This window comes from Eurypyga helias, unplaced genomic scaffold, assembly GCF_000690775.1.
Source record: "Eurypyga helias isolate BGI_N326 unplaced genomic scaffold, ASM69077v1 scaffold10055, whole genome shotgun sequence".
NCBI classification, from domain to species: domain Eukaryota; kingdom Metazoa; phylum Chordata; class Aves; order Eurypygiformes; family Eurypygidae; genus Eurypyga; species Eurypyga helias.
In genome coordinates, this window is record NW_010250771.1 from 79,576 (window position 1) to 84,924 (window position 5,349).

A 5,349-nucleotide genomic window follows, 5' to 3' on the forward strand; every position below is an offset into this window, starting at 1 on the left:
GTATGTGGAGCATGGGAGGGTGGGGTGGGATCAATCCCATCAGCTACTCTCCTGGGTCGTCCTTAGTTTGTGGGATACTGGAGTTCTGAGTAGTGCAGCACTGGTGACAAGTGCCACCTCTTTGGTTTCCCCTCTTCCTCCTCCTCTTTCCCATCCCTCCCCCTTTATCTCTTTTTCCATATTCTCGCTCCTCCCATTCTCCTCCATTCCTGGCCATTGCACTTTACAGTGACGTCGGAGTTGGATATCCTCGCTCGTGATTTCAGGAAGCGGAGAAAAAGGCAGGGAAGGGGTGGGCTGAGGGGGAGCGGCAGTGACTCTAGGGTTTTACTCTTGCTGGCTCCTGGCAGAGAAAGGCACGTGCACACACAGGCGTGTGTGTGTGTGGCAGGACGAGGCAGCGGAAGCAGTGTAATGGACATGCAGGAAAATATGCTTGCTCTTGCAACTCTTCCTAAAACTGCCTAGAAGAGAGTAGTGTTTGCAGATGTGGAGAAAGTGAAGGTGGAATAACACGACTAACTTGATGATGCACTTACATGTTAGCTATACTGAGGTTCTCGTTACATTATTTTGTGAAGACTATGGGGGTTTAGGGCTGAAATATATATATTTGCGTATATGCCGAGAAATTTTATGCTAAAATTCTGAATTGTTTCCTGGGAGGCTGTGGGGGGAGGGGGATAAGGTTTGTCTGCCAGTCTGGCTGGCGGTTTCACTGTGGCTATTACAGCCTTTGAGTCTGTGGCAGACCAGTGGAAGTGATGGAAAGGAAGTGGGATCTGAGTTTGGGAAAGCAACCCCGGAGTCAGGGAGGCTGCTGGGATCTCTGACAGAGGATGCTGGTTTGCAATGAGAGGAGTCTGGGGAAAGGGGTGCAGGGTTAGTCCGTTAGCTGTGAATTGTTCACTAGCTGTGACGTACTTCAGAGGTGGGAGCAGTGTGTAGTTTGGGTTAGCCTATACGCGAGTATATACGATAACTTTATACTTGAAATGTCTGTAGAGAAAGCAAAATAAATCCACAGTCCTATAAGGTGTCTGGAGAAGAAACATAGTGAAACGGAGCTAAAGAGTAGGGAAGGGTGAGGAGTTTTGTCACTGTCACTTCAGGGGTCACCAAGCCTGTTTTGGTACATCCTTTCAGCAAGGAGGGCAGGGCAAAAAGGGGTTTCATCCTTCTGCCCTCCCTACCCTTGGCCAGCAGGTTGGAACAAAAAGAATAGGGTGCCCTCTGCCAACACTGGCACGGTGCTGGAGGGGACAAATAAATGCCGTGAAAGGGTGCGTGTGGTGGCGGTGGTGCTGGTGGACTGTTTCAATGCCTCCTTGCACATGTGGAAATGGGAGGAGGGTGTGTGCACCCATGGGAAACACATATGTATATTTACTATTGAATGTACAGGGGAAGTACACGGCTTGTCTTCCTGGGAAGGGGTGTGCGTCAGTAAACGCCAGGGAGCACAGAACCTTGTGCTGAGGGCTGAAGACAAGCCGTGCAAGGCTGAGATGCGTGTGTACGTGTACGTGTGCCTCTGTGTGCGAGAGGGAGAGATACTAGCACAGGTGCAAAGCTGGAATAGCCTAGGGTTTCCCATCCCTGCAGTTGTAGTGACAGCTTTCCTGGTGCACCTAGTATCACAAGAGTGTTTTTTTCTTTCCATTGTATCATTTTAGATGCAAGTTTAACTGAAGGAAAGAGAGCAATGGTAGGAGTGAGAAGCTGAACTCCCCCTTCATATGTCTTCTTTCTCCTGAGGTGGGGGCTGACCTCTCCTGTCCTGAGAGATACGGCAAAGTGTCTCCTGCTTATCCTGGGTCTGTCCCAGTGTCTCGATGACTGTGGCTCACCAGGGGAGGGGTTGAGAGAGCCCTGTGCTGAGGGCATGGGGGCACTGCTGGGGACTGACTCTGAAAGGAGATGGCAGCCCCGTCTTTATGAGCCACATTTCTTGGAGCTGAAAGCCACCTCTCTCACATTCCTCACCGCACCCCGGTTGATTTTATCTTATCTTTCTCTTTTTAAGCCAACAGAAGGCCTTTTATTTATTTATTTACCTATTCATTTTATTTATTTTTTAAAAGCTGGGGTGGGGGGAGGGTGGGATTTGCCTGTAAAGTCAAAGAGTGTGCAGAGAGGGTGGGCAGGGTTGGTGAGGGGAGTATTTTCTTACATTTCACTGAGGATATTAAGGAGGGAAGAGAACAAGAGTCTTTGTAATGCCACCCCTTAGTCTTTGGGGTAAGGGAGCTTCTTATTCTTTCCCTCTTCTCTCATTATAAGGACAAAAAGGAAAAGAAAAAACAAAACAAAACAACAAAAAAAAAGAAACCAAACAAATCAACAGAGCGATCTGCAATCCAGAACACACGGCAGCTTGTCAGACGCCTCTGACAGCGGCCACCGAGAAGGCGTTCCTTTCATTTGTAAATATTTCTTTTTTATTGCGTTTTTGTATAAATTGGTGTTTCTCTTCTCGTGAATATTCAGGTCGTGGGGTGGGCGGGAGGGGAAGTTTGTTTCCGTTCTGTTTGTTTTCTACGACTTTTCAGGCTGCGTTTTTGGAAGCGGTTTACGCGGGTCGAGGCCGTATGAATGAGGAAAAAAAAAAAGAGAGAGAGAGAGAGAAACCCATGTGTGTTGTGTTCCCCTGAGGCCCCCCGTATCGCCCTGTCACCTTTATCTTCATGAATGGAAGACGCCGGAACGTCACTTCAAGCCTTGCCAGCAGGGTTTCATGTTTTGATGGGAACACCCCCAATTCCTTTTTGCATATAAACTCTCTGTACCAGCATCTTTCTGTGGAGTTTGGGCCTCAAGGCACTACGCTGTCTTGATAGTGGTGGGGTGAACCATCAAGTTGGCCGCTCAGGTTGGACCATCACTTTGACATTAAGAGACTTCTCCAATGCTACTTTGGTTTAGAAATCTTGGACCTGGGAAAGCTCGTGATAATTTCTGGTATTTCCTAAGGGCTTGGGGGGGAGCTTGACAGCTGGCGAGGGCAGCTAATCTCTTTGGCGTTTATCTCGGTACTTTTCCGTCCCTCCCCACCTGGAACGAGGAAACCTGGAGGGTGGCTCTGCAGGGAAATTAAGCCGAAAACAAACCAAAAAGAAGTTAACGGAACTTTTTTCAAATCTCTTCTTAAAGGTTCTGATTTTTGTGTTCCGGGGTGAAAGTTGGTTCGTATTTTCTCCGAACTGGTCTGTCCCTTGTTCCACTGATCGGCAAATGATAGTTTGCCAAAATCATTATCTAGTGTTGATACTGTTGTAGCACTGTTAAAACTCCGAGTGCTCTGCAAATATTAACTGTGCCACAAACCACTCAAATGAATGCTCTAGGGCAACCAGAAAAGAAGAACTGGAAATTCTGGACTGAACCACTGGTCTAACCACAGGAGCCTGGTGTTTTGCCTTCTCCCGTAATAGATTAGGCCACGTGTCCATCAGGTTAATCCTTTCTCCTCTAAGCGATCTTTTCTGGTTGCTTTGTTTATTTTAGTTCTGACAGGTCAACAAGTTTTGGGACAGTGATGAAGGGGAGGGGGTGGGAGGAGGGAGGGTGTAATTCATAATCCAGAAAATAAATCGATGATGTTATTAAACTCTGATTATATATTTAGAATTTTAGATTTGGTGTATTTTCATTCTAAGTATTCAAGTGAATCAATCAGGCAATAGTAGCAGCAGGTGTTGCCTCTACTAGAAAACCACCCATGTGCTGTCTATTACCTGTCTGAAAAGAATGGAATTTCATACCAGAGCCTGACAAAACTCCACATCCTCTCCCTTGACATTTTTCTCTCTCTTCTGTAGAAACACCAGTATTTTCTGGGGCAGTGGCTGGGAATATTTCCCCTCTCTGAAGGTTTCTGCATACAAGAACACCGAGCAAAAAACCATTGTGTCCTCTACAGTTTGGTGGGTCCTACTGTGTATTTGTAGACAGCCTCCTGGGAAAGATTAGGCGCCTTTGGCAATGTTTCTGACTCTTGCCTCCTCACTGTAGCCCCGGGCATGGCTCTCCGAGAGGTATTTTCATGAGCCATGTTCTTCTGAAGCGGTACTGGAGTGTATGTACTCAGCTGAAGGAGGTTGTGTGTGAAGGAGAGGGAGGAAATATTTTTAAAAAAAAAGAAAACAAACACCAGAATTGTGCCACGCACAGTGGAAAGCAACTGGCAGTTAAAACTTCCAGCCGTGGATCTCCACATCATAAACGTTCTTGGAGTATCCACACCAGGTTTTTACTGAAGTGCAACACAACACGGGCTGGTGTAGCAGTAGTTCTGTGTCTCCCACCACACCTCCCAGTGAGGGCAGTATCAGAACTTGCCATGTAACATCGTAAGTAGGAAAGAAAAGCTGCAGTCAGGACTTGCTGTCAGTTGAGACAATGAAGCACACTGACCCCACCTTCCTTAGCAAAACCATCCCGTTCTCTCTGAAATCCAGCATGCGTTGTCAGAACTCTCCAGGTGAGAACCTCTCTGGTTCAAAATGCTCAGCAATATGCAAGTATGAACTTTGTCCTTAGGGAACTGATATTCCAACTTCCAGTGCATGGGAGGAGGAAGGTTCCTTTGTGATGTCCTGAAGGATTTGGTGGAGGAGTTAAGAGTTACCAGGATGGGCCTCTTTGCTTCTGACTTCTTCAGCAATGCATGCCGGCGTTAAGCTCCTCACTCCAAGAAGACACTAGCATCCATCTTGATTAAAGTCCCTTTGTACCTTCAAATCAGGGTTGTTTCTCACAGCAACATTGCCAGCACAAGAGAGGGGGAGACAGAGAATGAATATGGTGGTGGTGACAGGTTAGAGTGATCAGAGATACCTCAGGGATCTTTATAGGCAAGTCTTTGCTTTAAAGCTTTCTATCAAATGTGGCATATCCTCCCACCTCCATTGCTTATCAACAGATGGAAGCAAGCCTGGGAACGCAGCCAATGATCAGACTTAGGCCTTTCGCACATCCTCCACTCCAGTCAAGCAACCTTTGATGAGCCCTTCCTGTGGAGAAGGGTGGGAGGTTGCACTTCCCCACGTATTTTTGGTTGCCAAAAAGAAAAGAAAGAGGGGAGGGGACAAAGATGAGGAGTGTTGATGAAGGGACTTTGTGCTGACTCTCTGCACCATTGCTCCAAGGAATTACACTTCACCCTTCCCGCTCAATCCAAGCTGGCAAAGGGTAGGGTCCAATTATGCTGCCTCTCCGTGGCGTAGGCCTGGCTCACCACAGGAGCCCCTGGGAGCCGCGTGCAAGAAAGGAATTGGATTGCTGGCAACAAATGGGGACAGACTCCAAGCCACGATCCCCCTCTGCACCCACTCTTTCACATACGTG